This window comes from Malus domestica, chromosome 11 (genome assembly GCF_042453785.1).
Source record: "Malus domestica chromosome 11, GDT2T_hap1".
NCBI classification, from domain to species: Eukaryota; Viridiplantae; Streptophyta; class Magnoliopsida; order Rosales; family Rosaceae; genus Malus; species Malus domestica.
Genome location: NC_091671.1, coordinates 20,351,614 through 20,374,923, shown reverse-complemented (window position 1 = coordinate 20,374,923; position 23,310 = coordinate 20,351,614).

Sequence of the window (23,310 nt, the reverse complement as noted above, 5' to 3'; positions counted from 1 at the left end):
GAGGAGAGAAATAGCACAAGGTGAGGGTATGTGTCCCGTGTGTGTGTGGTCCACCCAAAACAAACCACAATCCAATTTTCTTCAAGTCCCTAACCACACAAAAATGTATACAATTTTAATCCACTGACTTTATTTTCCAAGAACTTAGGAGAGTATGCAATATTCAAATAAACATGTCACATATACCATAGCAACCTTTAAGGGCAATTCTGTCATTTCACATCCACAATAAATGAAATGTCGGGACGGGCTGTGATAATCTACCATCCTTATAGAATTTCGTCCTCGAAATTCATACAACACTCAATCCACTGATACTCATAAAACAACCTTGGATACATCTCCCTCATTCGATCTTCTGTCTCCTAAGTAGCTTCTTCTACTGAGTGGTTCCTCCATAATACTTTTACCAAGCTCACTGTCTTATTCCTTAGAACTTTGTCTTTCCAATCCAAGATAGTCACTGGTTCCTCATCATACGTCAAATCCGGAGTAATCTCCAAAGGTTGAGGAGGAATCACATGCGAAGGATCTGAAACATAATGTCGAAGCATCGAGACATGAAACACATTATGCACCTTAGATAACTCCGGAGGCAACTCCAATCTGTAAGCAATTTCACCAATCCTTTCTGTGATTTCATAAGGTCCTATATACCTAGGACTTAGGTTGCCTTTCTTTCCAAACCGCACTACACCTCTCCAAGGTGACAATTTCAAGAATACCAAATTACCCACATCACATACTCGATCAGTGGCATGTCTATCTGCTAAACTCTTATGTCGATCTTGGGCCGCTTTTAGGTTAGACTTAATCACCTGAACATTTTGAGTATTCTCATCCACAATCTCTGGGTCCTCTAGCACTCTTTCGCCAACCTCTAACCAACACAATGGCGTACGACAAGCTCTACCATAAAATGCCTCAAATGGTGACATACCAATGCTCGATTGAAAACTATTATTGTAGGTAAATTCCATCAAATCTAGGCGATCATGCCAAGAATCACCAAACTATAACACTGAAGATCTTAGCATATCCTCTAACGTCTGAATAGTCCTCTCTGATTGTCCGTCGGTTTGAGGATGATAAGCAGTGCTGTAAAGCAATTTCGTACCAAGAGCTTCCTGAAAAGCTATCCAAAACTTAGAAGTAAATCTTAGATCTCAATCAGAAATAATATTCACTGGAACTCCATGATACTTCACAATCTTCGTGATGAACAACTTAGCCAATTTATTCAGGGGATACTTTTCTCTCACTGGAATGAAGTGTGCTGACTTGGTAAGCCGATCTACAACCACCCAAACACCATCAAATCCATTCTGTATACGTGGAAGCTTATACACAAAATCCATAGTTATATTTTCCCATTTCCACTGAGGAACAGGAAATGGTTGCATCCGTCCAAAAGGCTTCCTTCTTTCTGCTTTGACTTGCTGACAAACAATACACCTACTTACATATTCTGCAATTTCCCTTTTCATACCCGACCAATAATAAAATGGTCGAATGGTATGGTACATCTTAGTTCCTCCTGGATGCATCGCATAAGCCGAACAATGTGCTTTATCCAAAATTTCCTTTTTTAATTCCTCATTATTCGGCACATACATTCTGTTCTCTTGCATAAGCATGCCATATGATTCACGAATTCTGAGGTCTTTCTTTTTCTCTTCGTTTCTCAATCGGATCATTTCTTGAATCTCTTCATCAACCATTTGAGTTTCAAGTACACGATCAACTAAAACTGGCCTGACTTGGAAACTAGCAAAAAAAGCTTCTCTTCATTCTTCTAACTCCAACTTTACTCTAGTAGCTCTCAAATATGCAAGAAGAGAAACACGACAAGCATACAAAGCATTAAGTCGACCTTCAGGTTTCCTACTCAGTGCATCAGCTACCACATTTGCACGACCCGGATGATACTCAATAGTGCAGTCATAATCACTTAGTAACTTCATCCACCTTCACTGACGAAGATTAAAATCATGCTGAGTAAAAAGATACTGAAGAATCTTATGATCTGTGAAGATTTTACATTTCTCACCATAGAGATAATGTCTCCAAATCTTCAAAGCAAAGACAATGGTTGCCAACTCAAGATCGTGAGTAGGATAATTCCTTTCATGAATATTCAACTGTTGAGAAGCTTAGGCGATCACTCTATTATGATGTATCAAGACATATCCCAAACCATTCAAGGAAGCATCACTGTAAATCTCAAAGTTACTGCTATCGTCAGGAAGTACCAATACTGGAGCATGAGTGAGGCAATATTTTAGCTGCTGGAAACTTTGCTCACAATTCTTGTCCCACTCGAACTTAACATCTTTCCTGGTTAACTTCGTTAGTGGTAAAGCAATCATAGAAAAATCTTGAATAAACCGTCGACAATAACCTGCTAGACAAAGAAAACTCCATACTTCTGTGACGGTTCGTGGTTGTTCCCAATTCTTCACTGCTGCTATCTTTTGAAGATCTACTTGAATTCCTTGTGTCGATACTACATGTCCCAAAAATGCCACTTGATTCAACCAAAACTGGCATTTACTAAACTTGGCATACAACCGATGTTCCCTCAATTTCTTTAATACCAAGTTAAGATGTCGAATATGATCTGCTTTTGACTTAGAGTATACCAGAATATCATCAATAAACACAATGATAAATCTATCAAGATATTGCTAAAATACTTCACTCATTAACCTCATGAAGGCTGCAGGTGCATTAGTCAATCCAAATGGCATCACCAAAAACTCATAATGTCCATAACGGGTCCTGAAAGCTGTTTTAGGTACATCTTCATCTTTAATCTTCAACTGATAATAGCCAGATCTTAAATCAATCTTAGAGAACACACATGAACCTTTAAGCTGATCAAACAAATCATCGATACGAGGCAATGGATAACGGTTTTTAATCATTACCCGATTCATAATCTCAAAGTTCCATCTTTCTTTCTTACAAACAACACTGAAGCTCCCTAAGGTGAAGTACTAGGTTGAATGAAACCTTTATTAGTTAATTCTTGTCACTGAATTTTAACTCTCTCAATTCAGCTGGAGCCATTCTACATGGAGTCAAAGATATAGGATCCGTACCTGGAAGCAAATCAATAGAAAATTCCACATCTCTGTCTGGTGGCAATCCAGGCAAATCATCTGGGAATACATCAGGATAGTGTCTGACTACTCCAACTTCCTCCACACTGCTAGGAACAACATCATTTAACACCACATGTGCTAAGTATCCTTGACAACCTTTTGATAACAACTTCTTTGCTCTCATGGCAGAAATAACACCATGTCTCACCCCACTTCTTTCACCCACAAAAGTAACTTCTGGTAGTCCAGGACGATGAAAGGTAACTGATTTCCCGTAACAATCTATATGGGCACAATTATAATGCAACCAATCTGCCCCTAAAATCACATCAAAATCCATAATATCTAACGGGATAAGATTAGCTGGCATAACTACACCATCTACCATCACTGGACACCCTAGATAAACACTATCAACATAACATTTGTCCTCTCTAGGCATAGCAAACTCTAAATCAAATCCTAGAGGTGTAGAGTGAGGTTGTGTCATTTGAGCAAATGTATGAGAAATCACAGAATGTGTAGCACCACAATCAATCAATACTCTAGCAAAGTGACCAATGATGTTTAACATACCTATAATCAAGTCCGAATGATTATGAGCATCTTGCAGTGAGATGTGATTAACACGTCCATGAGCTTGCTATCATCCTCCACGACCTCTATTACCTTGATTACCTCGTCCCTGAGAAGTACGTCCATGTCCTATCTGACTAGACTGTCTAGACGGTCCTGCACTGCTAGCAGCAACCTCTCCCTGTCAGGGTTGACCTCCCTGATACCACTGAGATACGCTAGCTGGCATGGAAGGATATGAAGTATAACCTCCAGGATCTTGGGAATACCCAGTCTGAAAATAAGGATCCTGGGAATACTGATTCTGTTCGGAAGCATAGGGAACAACATCACCCTAATAGTGGTAAGCACCACCACGACCCGTATGACCATAACTGCCTGATCCAAAGTTCTGCTGAATCGGCGCTGGAGATGGCATAGCAGACTGCTGAGGCCTCTGCTTGACTCTGGGGACACTGAGCAGCTCTATGTCCCATCTGTCCACAATTGTAGCAACCACCGCCACTTCTCATACACTCTCCATGATGTCTGAAATTACAACGGCGACACAACGAAGGACCTGAACCACCAGCACCACCAAAGTCTCGCTGTCTCTGAAACCTGGGTCCACCAGTAAATCTTCCACCTCTCATCGGGCCTGTGACATTAAATCCTCCGCTGGAAGAACTCAAGCTCGCTCCACTTCTCTTGAAATTATGTGTCTTACGTGGTCCTTGAGTGGAGATACCTTTACCCCTGTCATCTTTCTTCTGATTATCATTCTTATCTTCATCTTCCTCACTATTACTAGGAAGGTTTTCGGAATCCTCTATCCGAACCAAAATCTCAGAAAACTCATGGTAAGTGGTGCAAGGAATCGCACTAGCAAACGTTTGCCACTTTCTCTTAGTTCCCTGCTAAAAACGGCGAAGCATCTCTACCTGATTACCAGCTGTATCAAGATCATAGCGGGATCAGTCTGTAAACTTCCTGTAATACTCATGCACCGACATATTCTTTTGCTTTAATTGAGTGAACTCCTGCTTCTTACGATCAATGTACTCCGGGGGAACAAATCTTTTCTTAAAATTCTCTTTGAATACTTCCCAATCAGTTGCAGCTTCAGGTGACATAAACTGAGTTTGATTTACCCACCAAGCTGCTGGCTCTCGTCCTAAAAACCAAGTAGTAGTCTCGACCCATCTACTAGCAGAAAGATTTCCTTGACTCTGCATCACCTAAAAGGTCTTCTCAATATGGTCTAACCACTTTTCTGCCCCTTCATGACCCTCATTACCCATGAAGCGTTCTAATTTCAAATTGTACATAGTTTCCAGGGGTGTTCTATGAGGAGGAGGATGACGGATTGCATTCTGAAAGGTATGGGCCATCGCTTCCCCTAATTGAGTTATGTTAGGGAAATTAGGCACAAGAGCACGACGTGATTCCCTACGAGGCGGCATGGTTCTGACAGAAGACACCAAAAGATCATTAGAGCATTAACAATTGATACAGGACTGCAAACCTACGCTCTGATACCAAACTGACACACTCCGATCCTAGAATTAAGGCGTGCTGGCCATCACGTGGGCGTGACGTAACCAAAAGTGCGATGCGGATGCAAAAGATAAAAGAAATACAAAGGAATAAAAACCAACTACTAGCAATAATATCCAACTAGCATGCTAGAATGAGTTTAAGTGTAAAACACACATATTCAGAGCATAAGTACTAAGTGCAATCAAGTAGGACCATTACTAAATTACAACACCCGAAGGTGAGTCCTACATTTAAGTAGTCTGTCAGAATGCCATGGGAATCCTTGTGAACCACCAACACTACTAACTAGAACTTGGAAGGGCGCAAAACAAGATTGAGTGGGTCAGTAAAACAAAGCTTTTCGAAAATATTTCATTTAACAACACTTCTAACCCCTCACTATAAACCTGTATACTTTCCCAGAAAAATAGTATATATTTAACCATATAACAGCAATTAACTCAAATTACAAGTCTTTAATACTTTTCAAGAAATATGCCATGCTATGCTTCGAACATAATAAGGATGCATCAATATAACCGGTGAAATGAGGAATCAACCGGAGACCCTGCAGCTGTCATGTACGGTTAATTCTATAGCTCAATATCCAACCCAATCAGAGTCACCACTGTGACCTGTACGGTACTACTCTGCACATAAATCGGAACTACCTGAAGTAGTCTGTACGACAAGAATGGTGTAAGAATACGCTTTAGTGCTTCTCTTATCAACAGCTGTATAATAATCTAAAGTCACCTAAAAGTCGGAACCACCTCTAATGGTCTGTACGACATGCACCTACTTGGATCCAAGGTGACCGTGTGGTGCGGGGTGAATAATATAAGCACTAACACCAGGGGTGCAGGTTATGAGCTCTCAACATAATTCATATCATTAATAATTCACATGAACACATAAAACTCACCTGATACTCACATGTGCGTCTACAGCACCATTTTACATATATGCATCAAATACTAATTCATATAATTCATATATTATGTATGCATGGCATTTTAAAACATACTTTCATTTAAATTCAATTTCTGGGAAAAATCAGTAGTATATAGGTATAAACAGTAAATAAATGCCCACTCACTAGTATGTCGAAGGGTCGTAACCCCCGTGACGCCCTTGAATGCGCTCGTCCTCGGGATAGGTCTCACCTATATGCGAAACAACTATAAAAACGTTATTTTAAAGCACATGACCAACAATGCGTAATAACTTCTCATACGATGCTCAATTTGGGTATATGAATATACCACAGTGACCTACTCGACGTCACGGACGTCGAGGTATTTTTAGAAAAAAAAGTCAATGCCGCACGCGCCCCCACGTGCCGGGAAAGGCACGGACCTACGCGCCCCCACGCGCGTCATCCCATACCTTCAGACGTCGAAAAATCATGCCGGCGCCGAAAAACTGGGCAGACCTGCAATCGCCCTTTTCTCGCTCGATTTTGCACCATTTTTCATGAAATTTTCACCAAAATAAAGCCCTAAACATGGAGAATCACGATGTACTAATTTAAGGCTAAAAAACACATGAAAACTCACCGGAGAAAATCTAAGAAAACCAGCCAACTTCGAACCCTGCGATCCCGACGTCCAAAACCTTCAAACTAAGTACTTCGAGCTTCCTTGGGACCTCACTAAGCTCCCTATAGGCTTAGAATTCCCTGAAAACCAACATTTCACGTGTGCATGAACAGTGATTTCAAACTGGGTTACGATTTTGACGTGATTTCGAGGGTTTCTAGTTCTAAAAATAGTACCAATCGATTCAGGAGGTTGCAAGGATAAAGGAACTCACTTTTTTTACGTTGATCTGTGAAGTTTTAAGGGGTTTTGCTCTTGTCCGTACAAGTTTGAAAGGGAGGGAGAGAGAGTGAACTGAGAGGGAAGAGAGAGAGAGAGCACGGGGTGAGGGTATGTGTCCCGTGTGTGTGTGGTCCACCCAAAACAAACCACAATCCAATTTTCTTAAGTCCCTAACCACACAAAAATGTATACAATTTTAATCCACTTACTTTATTTTCCAAGAACTTAGGAGAGTATGCAATATTCAAATAAACATGTCACATATACCAAGCAACCTTTAAGGGCAATTCTGTCATTTCACATCCACGATAAATGAAATTTCGGGACGGGCTGTGACATTCATCTCTTTTGCTAAAGAGTTTTAGTGCGATTAATGCATCTATATCATAACAGGATGCAAGATTCATGTGTTGGGCGACCATTGTTAGTTATGATCTAAGCAAAGGGTGGTGGTACAAATCTTGCCCGTCTTGCCATAAGGCTGTGAAGAAGACATTTGCAACATTTGAGTGCTATGAACCATGGTAACACTCACATCCAAATTTTAACATTGTTTTTATATTTCTTCACACAGTATGTATGGTTTTAATTGCAAACGTTGTCTTTATTTTATTTTGGTTCAAGATTAATTTTATTATGGAGGGCAACACAAATCAGTCCAACCTTATGATGATAGGAAGGCATGCTGAAAAACTTTTGGGCGTATCTTGCCAATTTGTCATCATAGAAGAAGGGCATGATGATTCTTTTCTGTTACCATCACAACATAAAAAATTGGTTGGCACCACAAAAAATTTCAATTGTGGTTTGGTTATGAATTTGGCAAGACGAACTTTGATGTTTATGGATTAGTTGAGGAGCAACCACCATCTAGCACAACAATTAGCTTTGTTGAACCATGCATACCTGCTACCAATATTAAGAAGTAGGTTGTTGATGCTGCAACCTCTATCTCTTTTACACCCTTGGAATGTCACACTGAAGAAATCCAACTACCTACATCAAATAGGAGTGTGAAAAGAGCATTGTTCACTGAATCGGAACCTGCCAAAAAGCAAAAGTTGATTTTTTCTTATATTACACAACTTCAACAATATATTCACGGTTTTTGTGTGTATTTGGAACCTTTAATTCTGACCTTTTAACTTGGACATCAATTGACAGCAAAACATATGGGGAAGGCCAGCCACAATGAGATTTCTCCAAGCCAATCGTTCCCAAAATAGAGCCTTCAGACAAACTTCCTATCGGCACACTAAGTAGGTCGCAGACTAAAAAAAATCAAAGAAATGTATAATTTTAGTGCATTATTTGGCCAGTTATCTAATTACTATCTTTGCATCCACCCGTTATTAAGATTTGCTCCCCCACTTCCATTTCAGTGTTGGAGATGTTTATTCCCAAAAGAAATGATTTCTTAAGGATTTAATATGGCAGGGTGCATATAATTACATGTGTACATTTTTTGGGCATTTTACTTCTAAACTTACGCATTGCAGGCACTGGAAGATGTTTTTATATCTTTTTACAATAGTTAAGGCGATAACATGGCTTGCAGGATGATAGCAGCATATTTATGCAACTTAGTGAGCTTGTTTCTTGGCATTTATGTTGTTAGTTCGTAGTCATTTTAGTATTTTAAGCTATTTTCGTGTGTTTGTAGGTCCAAAGAGTTAATGTGGCAAAGAAGTGCATTTTGGAGCATTTTGGAGCATTTTGGAGCATTTTTGGGCATGGAATGGATAGCATATGCTTGGAGCAAAAGGAATGGACGAAATTTGAAGTTTGTGCATCATCCTCTCCCTATAAATAACCATTTTAGCACATTCATTTCACCCAACACATCCATTCACCTACCACTACATCCATTCATTTCACCCAACACATTCACCTACCACTACATCCACTCATTTCACCCAACATATCCATTCTCCAAACATCCATCCACTACACCCATTACATCCACTTATTACCAAACACTACTCATTACCAAACACTCATCCACTACACCCATTACATCCACTCATTACCAAACATCCACCCACTACACCCATTACATCCACTCATTACCACAACATTCACCCACTACACCCATTACATCCACTCATTACAACTCCATACACTCTTCTCCCTATCCTATAAATACATCCACCCTTCACCATAATTTGGGGGGCCATCATCCAAAGACACTACATTTTACATCTCACCAATCCATACACTTTCATCTCTTAGCCGTGCAAATCCATTCCATCCATACACATCCTAGACACTTGTGCTACAACAAGGTGGTGAAAACAAAGGTCCTTGGCGTTTCAAGCTTGGAACTTTGGAGCGTTTTAGGTGTACTTCGTTCTTGCTTTCAATGTCTACCTTGTTATTTTCTAATTTTCTTGCAATTATGAGTGGCTAAACCCTTATTTAGTTAGGGGGAGTTTGAAGCCATGAACATGCTTGAGATTTGAATTGATTTATTCCAATTGTGATTTGATAAGTTGTGATTGCAATTCAATTATCTATTTTATTCATAACTGATTCTTGTATGTTTATTAAGAATGCATACTTAGTTTTCATGCATGAATTAGATGCTAGAATATAAATGAGTTTCACCTAATCGTTACAAGTTTATATTCATGAGTAGTTAAGGTTGTTTATCACAATCGTGTTAATTGAATTCTTGGCAATTGTATCATGCATTCATAGTTATAATTGCCTCGTCAACACTTATGATTTTCATTGAACGGAATGATCTCTGATTGTATCTCTATTATGCATTCATATAGGGGACTTTTAGAGAATGATTTGGGTTGTCGCATGGATTCATCCAATTCAATGAGTAAAGGAAAATCTGAGGGTTAATTTGTGCATCACGGTTAATCTAGGGTGTTGAGCATCATAGTTTATTGAAAAGCAATTGGAAATCAATTCATATACAAGTGTGTCATGTGTGAAGAACAGACCTCTAACTAATCCATCCATCATCTTATTTCTTAAATTCGTTTTACAATCTGCCTAGTTTTATAACTTGTTTATTTGTTTCAAATTCATCAAAACTAAAATCCCCCTTTTACTTTCTTGTTTCAAAGTGTTTAAAATCTGTTTTGTTTGTGTTTTAGAGTGTTTTGAGTCAAACCAAAATACTAAATTCATCCAAAGTTGTGTTAGAGTCAAATCTGCCCAGTAAGTGTTTTTAGGCAATTTTGAATGTTTTTAAGTTGTTTTGCGTTTTTAGAATCTGTTTTGAGTCCTTTGAGTCTATTCAAACGTTTTTAACTTTGTTTTTATGTTTTTGAGTTAGTTTAGGGGTTTTAGCAAGTCTTACTAATCCCCGGTTTAGAACGACCCCTACTTGCATTTTTACTACAATTTGACAACAAGAGGGTTTAATTTGAGTGCTTAACTTTCATCGCATCAAATTTTGGCGCCGTTGCCGGGGATTAGCAATTTTGCTAATCCCTTGTTATTTCTTTTTGTTTATTTTCATTGTTTTTGTTCCTAGTTGATGACTTTACTTGTTTTCTTGTTTGAGGTGGTTTATGACTCGAAGTTCTCAACCTATTCATAAGCACATCTGTGACTTTGACGACGATTTTGAACGAACTTTGAGACGAGCAAGGAATCAACAAGAACCCCAACCATCTCAACCTGCACCAGATCTTGGAGAAGACAAAGTAGAAGAGCAAGAGGAGCACACGGCACATGTTGTAGAGGAAGATCCCAACATGGCAGCGGACAATCGAACAATCAAGGAGCTTTCCGCTTCAGGATTGGACAATGCTGCTCCCCTATGCATCCAATACCCTATGGCTGCCCTAGGGAAGACGGACGAGTTCGAATTGAAATCAAGTTTGTTGCATCACATTCCTAAGTTCCACGGGATGTCCATGGAAGATCCTAATAAACACTTGAAAGAGTTTAAGGTTGTTTGCTCGAGCATGACCCCTGTGAACGTTGATGGGCGCATTCTGAAAATGAAGGCTTTTCCTTTTTCTCTCTTAGAAAAGGCTAAAGATTGGTTGTATGAGCTAGCCCTCGGAATTGTCACATCATGAGAGAGTATGAAACGGGCATTTTTAGATAAGTTTTTCCCAACTTCTCGAGTCATTCTACTACGCAAAAGGATTAGTGGCATTCAACAAAACCAAGGTGAATCCTTTCCCACTTACTATGAGCGTTTTAAACCCTTGTTGCTTCATGTCCACAACACTAGATGAAGGAGGAGCTTCTTCTTCAATATTTCTACGAAGGGCTTCTACGAATTAACGTCAAATGCTAGACGCCTCAGCGTGAGGAGCTTTGGTGGACAAACCACCCATGGCTGCCAAGACCTTAATTGCTAACCGAGCATTGAATGCTCAACAATATGAAGGCGTTGGTCAAAGGGACACCCCACGGCAGCAAGTGAATGAGGTAAGTTCCACATCTGACATTCAATCGCAATTAGCTAATCTTACTTCCATTGTGTCTCAGATGGCCGAAGGAATGAGGATGAAAGAACCAAGTATATATGGTGTGTGTTTAATCCAAGGACATACCTCTGAAAAGTGCCCGCAATTGATTGAAAATGGTGGATGGGAAAATACCAATGCAATTGGATTTCAAGGCCAAAACCAGCCAAGGAATAATCCATATTCTAATACGTACAATCCAGGTTGGAGAGACCATCCAAATTTTAGATGGAGGGATCCCCAACAACCCCAACAACAAGGAGGCTTTAGGCAGCAACCTCCAGGCTTCTATACCAAGCAATACGCACCAACACAAGCCCCACAACAACCTGCCCAAAATACCTTATGTACATCTTTAGATAATGAGACACTTCTTAAGTTACTCACCAATTTGTCTCAAGGGCAAGAAAATCAAGCCCAAGCAATGCAAAACCAAGAAAAAAGGGTGGACCAAATAGAGAAGCAAATTGGGCAGATTGCGGAGTTTGTAGGACAGTTCAGAGAGCAAGGTAAGTTGCCTAGTTCAACCGTTGTCAACCCGAAGGGAAGATTCAAATCTGCAAAAGCCATAAGTTTGCGAAGTGGAAAACAAGTTGGATCTGATCCCCAACCGTCCAATTCACGTTCCAATGAGGTTGAAGAGTTGATAATTAAAGAGGAGGAGCAAAGCACCCCCACGGAAAGGGTGGAAACACCTTTGCCGCAGGCCCCAAAAGCTCCTAAACCATCCAATTCGGCCAACAAAGGTAAGGAAGTTCCAATTTTGATTAATTCTAACGTTGTTCCTCCAAATGTACCCTTTTCCTCGTAGGTTTATGCAATCAAAGAAGGAGGAGGCTGAAAAGGATATTTTGGAAACGTTTAGAAAAGTTCAAGTTAATATACCACTTTTGGATGCAATTAAGCAAGTTCCAAGGTATGCCAAGTTTTTAAAAGAACTTTGCACAACTAGGAAGAAAATTTCGAGCAAGGAGGTTGTCAAGGTAAGTGAAAATGTCTCAGCTGTTTTACAACGTAAACTGCCCACTAAATGCAAGGATCCGGGAAGTTTTACCATTCCTTATGTAATTGGTAATACTCGTTTTAAATTGGCCATGTTAGACTTAGGTGCATCTATAAATATCATGCCTTATTCAATCTATGCATCTATGCACTTAGGTGAATTGAAAAATGATGGTGTGATTATACAATTGGCCGATCGTTCTAATGCCTATCCAAAGGGAGTTTTGGAAGATGTTTTAGTGCAGGTCAATCACTTAATCTTTCCGGCGGATTTCTACGTGCTTGAAATGGACGAGTCGGACCACTCCTCTACATTGCCTATCCTCCTTGGATGGCCATTCATGAAAACGGCTCAAACCAAGATTGATGTAGCCAAATGATCAGTAACTATGACATTTGGTGGTGATATGATTAGCTTTAATATTCCTGAATCTGTTGAGAATACTAATGATGTTCGTTTTTGTTGTGCCATTGATGTGATTGAAAATATAAGGCAGAAACGTTCAACACTAATAAAAAAGAGAGTACCTCGAACCACCATCGAGGAGGAAATTGGAGTGAACAACAAGGAGTCCACGACCACACCTCTCAAAACTCCAATTCTGACCGAGAGCAATCCTTGTGCATTTGTTGATAGTGCTGCCACTTCATTGCAACACATTGGTACGTCACCTAACCCAATTTCAATGCCCATTTCAACTAATAGGTTGTTACCTTCTATGGTGCAGGTACCTAATCGAATGCAAGGTAATAGGGAAGGGTACATCGATTGTTGGAAGCAACACACCAAAATTAGGAAGGACTACTATCCCGTTCCGTTCAAGGATTCAATGTGTGAGCACTTTGAGGAGCATGTCGTGGAGAATGTACCCCTCCATGCCATGGGCCCTGTACAAGCTTAAATGGAGGTATCGTCCGGCTGGAAGACGTTAAAGCAAGCGCTTCTTGGGAGGCAACCCATGTATTCAAATAAGGAAGATTTTTGAATTGCTCCACAATCAGTTTTGCGTTTCTAAAAACCTTCCCTTTTCTGTAGTTTTATTTTGCCATGATTGTCATTTTTATCTGTTGCTTGTTTAATTGTTTTTGGTGTGAGTTTATTTTTGAAACACTAACAGTTATGCAAGGTATTTTTACATTCATAAAAAAGGAAAGGAACATTAAGCAGATAAATACAAGAGGGAGCCTTCACAAAGGCTGCTTAGGAGAAGTCTCAGTAGTCGGCGGAGCCTCAGTAGTCGGCGAAGCCCCAGAAGGAGGAGGCATCGGAGGTTGATCATTTGGAGCTTCATTATGCGGTAAAGCCCCAGAAGACGAAAGCAAATGCTGTTGGAACAAACCTACAAACCTTTGATGATCAAGTAAAATCTGACCATCAGATTCCTGCATCTGGTCAATCTTCATCTTCATGTTTATAGCATAATTATATGCGAGCCTGTGCAACTGTTTATTCTCATTCTTAAGCCCTCTAATCTCCTGCTTGAGACTCATCACTTCAGCCGCCAATGATTCAACTTAACGGGTTCGGGCAAATAGGCGTTGGGCCATATTAGACATGGAACCTGCACACTGCACACTGAGAGCTAGAGAATCCTTAACAGCTAACTCATCAGACCATTTGGCAAGTAGTCTGTTATCTTTGTGAGTGACAAGGTTCCTGGCCACCACCGCAATTGTCATATCATTCTTCATTACCGAATCCCTAACGGTAAGGGGACCAGTAGGGGATATGAAGGATGGGCGCCATATGTTGTCTGGAGAAGGCGAGACTGCCTCTTCACCAAGGTTCAAGTCAAAACGACGGTCGGAGGGGCCAGACATTTTCAGAGGTGTTAAAGAAATAAGAGGTCGGATAAGTCAAGATTGTAGAAGTACAAGAAGGGTGTTTTTACAGGCAGAAATTCAAGTGTGCTTTGAACATCTTGCGTACCTCTATAAAAATTAACACTCGATGGGATTTCAGAGATCGAAGAGGCGAGCTCAGAAATCGAAGAGGCCAACTAAAAAATCAAAGAGGCGCTAACTTTCTCAAAAGCTGGGCTTACTCAGAAACCACGACCAATCTTCTTTTCCAGATTTGTCCCCACTTGTCACATACAACCTCTGCACTCAACGGGATTTCAGAGATCGAAGAGGCATTTGCTTTTCCAGACGTGTCGGCATCTGTCACATGCAGAGTCAGCTTTGCGAAAATCACGGGCAGTTTGTCGAAGCGCTTTTCCAGACGTGTCAGCATCTGTCACATGCAGAGTCAGCTTTGCAAAAATCACGGGCAGTTTGTCGAAGCGTTGATTCCATATATCGAAGAGGCACTTGTTTTTCCAGACGGGTCAGCGCCTGTCACATGCACACTCAGCCTTTCGAAAATTACGGGCAATCTGTCGAAGATCTCTTGTGAAGTTTACTATTAAATCATCTAACGGTTACTGACAAAAGTGAAAGAATAGTACCGGTTTTTAATTCCTATAAATGTCACCCCTCACCCTCCATTGCAAGGCAGACATACATAACCCTTCTTCTTCTCCGAGAATGCCTTTCCAACAAACCCTCTCGAGTTACTCAGTGTTCCTTATTCCTTGGGGAACCTCTGCAAACAACTCATCCAAAGAAAAACTATTTCATATCATGAAGGTTGAAAGCAAGAGTATCTCATATCATGCTTTCTCTTTGTCGTTGTTTTGGGACAAGGAGAAAGAGAGCAATCAGCCAGCACTTTGTATCAATCTTCCGATCTGGAACCGACTGCCTGAAACCCCTTCCTGATTGCTTACCTAGCCTTGCTCTCGAGTACTCATCTTCATCATTTTATGCTTCCTCTTCGTCTACCACATCTGCTTGGGGAACAGATAAGGGAAGTGAAAATGATACCTCGAAGCATGTGGAGACAATTTGCCAATTCATCCTCAGCTAGGGACAAGGAGAAAGAAAGCAAGAGGTGGGCACTTGGAAAGATTGAAGAAAGAAACAGACCAAAGCCTCTACCTCGTGCCTGCCTGCTGTGCAAAAGAAACAAGCAGAGAAGAATGCAGATTGCACAATCAAATCAACCCAGTAGAAGGAGTCTGATTTGAAACCAAGGAACTCTGATATTCCTCGCTCAGAATTCCAAACCAGTTCGAGATCAAAGCTGTGGAAAGTCAACAAGATCATCTATCTCCAAAACCAGATTTTTACTTTGCTATACTTGTCATGTTTATTTGTTGTTTGTTTATTTGCTTGTTTTTGTGTGAGTTTATGCTTGAAACATTGAGGACAATGTTTGATTTAAGTGTGGGGGGGGGGGGTAAGCATTATTTTGCATGAAATTCGTAGGAGTTTATCACCCATTACTTCTAATGTTGTTCCTTGCTGTTTGAAGTGTTTTTAAGCTGTTTTGGAGTTGTTTTGCATGAAATTTGTAGGAGTTTATCACCCATTACTTCTAGTGTTGTTCCTTGCTGTTTTAAGTGTTTTTAAGCTGTTTTGGAGTGTTTCAGTGTGTTTTGACATAAAAATCCGAAAATCTCATAAAAATTTGAAAAATTGTTTTGAAAAACCCAAAAAGAGTTGTTTTTGTATGTTTATTTGTGTCTTAGGGTACCTTCCAACACAATGATGAGGATTTGGTTTTTAATTACATGACTGTTAAAGAGAGTTATAAACATGGATGAAAATTTGATTTACTCTTTGGTGTATGCTTGGTTGTGGTTATAATTTATGAATTCACATGCAATCATAAAGGAAAAATCAATTTTTGTAACATGCTTGAAGGAAGGAACTCAAATGAACGCTACAACCTTGTGAGACTTAAGCCTAAACGTTTATTTGGAGAGTTAATAATATGTGCACTATTGTTTTCTAAAGTCGTTGCATGATCTCATTATTTTTTGCTTGGTTGCTACTTAGAATGCGTTTCATCATTTAGTTCCAAATGCTAGAACTCATGCCTATTTCATTCAACGCATGCTATTGATTTGCATAACACATATTCAAGATGAAGTTGTGTAGTGACCACCACAGTCAAATTGCCGTGCCCTATTTCATTATGTGTTTAAGTTTAACCCCGTTGAGCCTTTTGTAGCCTATGTTCTTTGTTAACCCACACTATCCTCACCTAGCCTAGATTAGGACCATCCATACCCTTGTTCTTGAAGCATAGTAAAACATAATTTAGAAGGAATTCCTTTTGTTGAACTTTTGAAGAAAAACAAGTGTGGGGGAAGTGATTCTTGTGTGTGTGTGTGTGTGTGCGCCAAAGTCCTTAATAAGGCACAGGTAGAAAAGAAAAAGAAAAAAAGAAACATTCGTGGAAAATAGAATGAAAAGAAGAAAAGTTGTGAAAAGAGTGAAAAAGAGTTGAAAAATATGTGAAAAAAGAGCTTTAAAGTGTTGTTTGTTGAAGAAAGGGTCCAAAACATTGAATTCGGCCCTAAGTGTTGCTTGAATCTTCCCTTTGTGTTTAAAAGTTAATTTCTACATATTAAGTGAATTCCAAGTGTCTATTTCATTACTTTGCTTGCTATTGCTTTCAAAACGTTTGTTATCCTTATCTTTTATTTGTTAGCCATTACCCTTAAACCCCGTTACAACCCTTAACTTTATCTTGAGTGTTATGCGTTTCAATATGTGGAGTTTGGAATTGGTTTGAGCATATGGTGTCACTGGTTCTTGCATCTAAGTAGTAGCATTCCATTCATGAGATCATATCTAAACATGCTGAATAACTCCAAAAAATTGCCCTCTTTGTTATACATATATGTGAGTGTTCGTTTTCATGTTTACATCAATCTTCTCACATATAACTAGTGTAGGGTGTGTAGTCAGAAAATGTGTGTGAAAATAGAGAGTATCTTGTAAGGAATTGAGTAAATTCTCTAAGGCATGTTACTACATTCAAAACATCGTTTTAATTGGTTAATTGTGAACTAGTAAGTGGTGACTATAAGTATGTGCTCAAGTGTAAGGATGACCAAAATCTGTGGGAATGATGATTTTTAACATGTCATGTTTCATTAAAAATTCCTGAGGCAATTGTTGGAAGGTTTAGGTTGTGTTTTGTTTTGTTTTGTTTTGTTTGTTTTGTTTTGCTCGAGGACTAGCAAAAGCTAAGTGTGGGGGAATTTGATAGGAGCATATCTATGCGACTTAGTTAGCTTGTTTCTTGGCATTTATGTTGTTAGTTCGTAGTCATTTTAGTATTTTAAGCTATTTTCGTGTGTTTGTAGGTCCAAATGGTTAATGTGGCAAAGAAGTGCATTTTGGAGCATTTTTGGGCATGGAATGGATAGCACATGCTTGGAGCAAAAGGAATGGACGAAATTTGAAGTTTGTGCGTCATCCTTTCCCTATAAATAACCATTTTAGCACATTCATTTCACCCAACACATCCATTCACCTACCACTACATCCACTCATTTCACCCAACACATTCACCTACCACTACATCCACTCATTTCACCCAACATATCCATTCTCCAAACATCCACCCACTACATCCATTACATCCACTCATTACCACAACCCACTACACCCATTACATCCACTCATTACCAAACATCCACCCACTACACCCATTACATCCACTTATTACCAAACACTACTCATTACCAAACACTCATCCACTACACCCATTACATCCACTCATTACCAAACATCCACCCACTACACCCATTACATCCACTCATTACCAAACATCCACCCACTACACCCATTACATCCACTCATTACCACAACACTCACCCACTACACCCATTACATCCACTCATTACAACTCCATACACTCATCTCCCTATCCTATAAATACATCCACCCTTCACCATAATTTGGGGGGCCATCATCCAAAGACACTACATTTTACATCTCACCAATCCATACACTTTCATCTCTTAGCCGTGCAAATCCATTACATCCATATATCCATACACATCCTAGACACTTGTGCTACAACGAGGTGGTGAAAACAAAGGTCCTTGGTGTTTCAAGCTTGGAACTTTGGAGCATTTTAGGTGTACTTTGTTCTTGCTTTCAATGTCTACTTTGTTATTTTCTAATTTTGTTGCAATTATGAGTGGCTAAACCCCTATTTAGTTAGGGGGAAGTTTGAAGCCATGAACATGCTTGAGATTTGAATTGATTTCTTCCAATTGTGATTTGATAAGTTGTGATTGCAATTCAATTATCTATTTTATTCATAACTGATTCTTGTATGTTTATTAAGGATGCATACTTAGTTTTCATGCATGAATTAGATGCTAGAATATAAATGAGTTTCACCTAATCGTTACAAGTTTATATTCATGAGTAGTGAAGGTTGTTCATCACAATCGCGTTAATTGAATTCTTGGCAATTGTATCATGCATTCATAGTTATAATTGCCTCGTCAATACTTATGATTTTCATTGAATGTAATGATCTCTGATTGTATCTCTATTATGCATTCATATAAGGGACTTTTAGAGAATGATTTGGGTTGTCGCATGCATTCATCCAATTCAATGAGTAAAGGAAAATCTGAGGGTTAATTTGTGCGTCACGGTTAATCTAGGGTATTGAGCATCATAGTTTATTGAAAAGCAATTGGAAATCAATTCATATACAAGCGTGTCATGTGTGAAGAACGGACCTCTAACTAATCCATCCATCATCTTATTTCTTAAATTCGTTTTACAATCTGCCTAGTTTTATAACTTGTTTGTTTGTTTCAAATTCATCAAAACTAAAATCCCCCTTTTACTTTCTTGTTTCAAAGTGTTTAAAATTTGTTTTGTTTGTGTTTTAGAGTGTTTTGAGTCAAACCAAAACACTAAATTCATCCAAAGTTATGTTAGAGTCAAATCTGCCCAGTAAGTGTTTTTAGGCAATTTTGAGTGTTTTTAAGTTGTCTTGCGTTTTTAGAATCTGTTTTGAGTCCTTTGAGTCTATTCAAACGTTTTTAACTTTGTTTTTATGTTTTTGAGTTAGTTTAGGGGTTTTAGCAAGCCCTACTAATCCCCGGTTTAGAACGACCCCTATTTGCATTTTTACTACAATTTGACAACAAGAGGGTTTAATTTGAGTGCTTAACTTTCATCGCATCACAGGACATGTATTTAGTCGCGTTGTATATACAGACAAAATATGTGTGAACTGCATGTTGCTTTAGTTTCTTATGTTAAAACAATGTTGTTTTTTTTTGGTTACATATTTGGTTAAGCCAAACTTCTAATTCTACCATTTTTACTGTGGATGGGTTGTTGATGTAAACTAAATTCAATCTAAATGCAAGCTAAATACTTATTCTACCATAACAATTTACTTTTGTATTTGGTTTTCATTTTATGTTCAATCATCTATGTTAGTTTATACTTTTTTGAGATTGGCTAAGTGGGATGTGTGTTTTGTAGATTAATGTAATTGAAAATGCAATTATTTGCTTCTGCCTTTAGGTGGTTTGATATAGAATTTGTGGGTCTTTCGATCGTGGTGATTCATAATTACACATACTTGTTGGAATTAAACTTGCAGTCTGTACTCTATGCATCGTCAAATCTTGTTATAAGGATGCTACTGTTTGATGTGGTAGAAACTAACACACAAATTAAATCCCGTAAATTATGTCATCGTAGTACGAGTAAGTAGGGATCATTCTATTCCAAGGATTAGAAGGTAATCAACACAAAATAAACTTATAAAACTAAAAACTAAGTTAAACTAACAACAAAATAGTGACTGCGGGGATTTTGAACGAATTTTAGTAAAACAAAAGTAAATGGCTGCAAGAAAATTAAGTTGTGAATGAAATACGAATGAAATGATAGCTAAATGATTCTTCTCCACACATGAAACATATGCATACAAATCGATTTCTAGTTATTCTTCCTATAAACCATGAATGACAATGCCTCAAATTAATAGTGAACAACACTAATTAACTTTTAGATTTTCCTAAGTTCATTGAATTGGACTCAGGGATGCAACCAAATTATTCTTCTCAAGTTCCCTAACTATGAAAAGCATGATAAAGATACATATTGAAGATCATTAAGTTATGTGAAAATCATAAGTATTGATGAAATATTCGTAACTATGAAAAGCATGATACTCCTACCAATGATTTAATTAACTCAATCATGACTAGTGACTTTTACTACTTGAAAATATAAGTCACTACAATTAGGTGAAATTCCCTAATATTCTAGCATCAAATCCCTGTATACAAACTAAGCGGGCCCTCTTAATAAACATAGAAGAATAAGTTCTCTATAAAGCAGATAAGTAAATCACATTCATGTTTTATGAAACAATAGCTGGATGTGAATTTATATAAAACATATGATCATGGCTTTGAATTCACTTCTAGCTAAAAAGAAACGTAGTTACACATGTTCATCATAACGGAAAAGAAATCTAAAATAAACATTGAAACTTAAAACAAAGATAGAAAGAACTCTAAAAATTCCAGCAACTTCAATGGATGAATGGTAGGCGTGACACACTTCTTTCCAACATTGCAGGACATTATATATATATATATATATGGCACAACTAGATCCAAGGAGGAAGGGGATTATGCGTTTTGAATTATTTTAGGACTTTAAGAAACAGTTGGAGAGTGTTGGGATGTGATTAGCAATTTTTTTTGCAGCTGGAGATAAGATAAGATATGATAAGATAATGTTTCGCTCCAACTGGGATTCCTCCTCCTTGTGCAATTCCTTGTCTTCCAAGGCTCAACTTTGATTTCTCCATATTTTAGCACATGTTTAACACCTTTTAAACACTAGAAACTTCAAGCCCATATGCTATACACGCATGCTATCCAATCCAAGTCCAAAACTATTTCTAATTGCTCCATTTGATCTCTAATTGTCAACTTTACCAACTAGACCAACAATAAAACAAAAATATCTTAAATTACTATAATAAATGAAAATTAACTAAGTAAATGCAAAGAAATAAGATAACAAAGTCGCATAAATACTCCTATCACCAATCCAATATGATTCGTCAAGACATGCTATCAACAACAATTTGTGTCTTTTTCTGTTAAAATGATTCATGCCAGTCTGAGTTACAGTTTCAATACCCCCAACTATGCGCGGGAAATTTTCTAGTTAGTACTATTATCAGTGTGTGACTTAACTTTTACTTTTAACAAACGATAGTATTTACACGAAAGGGGTGGGAGAGGGGGCTAAGCCTCACAATGGGCGAGCAATAATGTGGTTCAAATTCTGTTTTGGCGAGAATCGAACCTAAGATCTCTCATTTTCAAATAAAGAAGAATATCACTAAACCGTATTACTAATTGGCTAGTGTGTGACTTATTAGATTCTAACTAAATTGGTTGTGCGACTACTTAACAAAGTAATGTAACATGCTAATCGTTTCAAATGCTATACCAATATCGGGAATGGTACGTATATAACATGACGACAAACATGAGACTTTCCTCAAACTTTTGCCATCTCAATTTTCTCAGTTTGCTTCTTAGGAGTTAGGTAGGACCCATGTCCTTGGTGATTCTATGTCGAAAATGAAGAAAGTCTCTTTTATTCTTGCATGCTAAACCGTTTTAGCATATTTTGTACGTAATTAGGTTGAGATTGACCGATCGTTCTATTCTATTTCAATGCAATTTAATCCTAATGGCATCTCCAATTTGGGATGCAAATATAAAGCTACATTTACCATTGAACCAATCGGAAAGTGGAAGGAGCTCCAATGCAGACGTTTCAAAACATGTAAAACCAACTAGTGTTTAAAATATCGATATCGGTGGAAATATGGATATGCAAATTTGTGGAAATGTTGATGGATCTATCGAATATCAGTTGCTTTCGATGTAAATGATGAAAATTTAAAATGAAACTTGAGGGATTGTAAAACATTGATTTGGACGAAATATAAGAGTTTTCCTTATATTTATCAGATGTGTTAGAAATATCGACGATACCTATCAATTTTAGCCTAAAGTTAAAAGTTTCTCCGATATGAGTTGAAGTCTATCTTTCTTTGATTTTTTAGATATTTCCATTGAAATATGACGGTATTGAAGAAATTTCATACACTGAAACCAACCAACATCCAGCCGAAAAATGCCGAAAATGAGATAGAACAATCATTCTATTGGGACTATACTTCCTTTTGTTTTTTCATTAGAAGCTGCTTATCTTACACTAAACAGCCACCAGATGATGGCCTACATCTCTTAATTCAAATTGATATCTCGATGTTAACATTCTATACATTGGAGCAAAACTAGTATTTACATTTCCCGATATGTAAAAGAAGATGCTCGTATCTCATGGAGAACATGTTCGATAACCAAACTTTACGTTCTTAAGCATAGTTTTGTCATTCCGTATGAGTAATATATCTTCTACATTGAATTCTCAATTAGTTTCTTATAAACGCGGTTCATTTAGATGTTCGAAATCACATCCCTGTACGATTACACCAAATCTCATGTTACAACTTCAAAATAGTTGTTCGCGACCATAACTAAAGCGTTGTAGTTTATATCTTTGGTGCACTAGATAAATGTTGAAAGTTTTAGCTCCGAGCATAGTCCAGGTTTAATCGCAAGTCAAAGTTTCTTGACACAAAGTTAGTCCTTCATCAGGGAAGAGGATCGTCTCTGAATCCTCTTTGTGAGGATCCTAAGGATCAATTCATCTTAGCTGTTTATCATACATCGTACAATTAGCTTTCGTTAGGTACTATTTGTGTTCAATTTTAAATAAAAATTTTAAAATGATTTCTAACTGTAGGATGACTGATGAATAGATAGGATGAACTGATCCCTAGGATCCGGGTAGGATCCTATTCCCTTCATCAGTCCTTTCGGACCAGAGCAAAGCATAATTTACACGGTAATT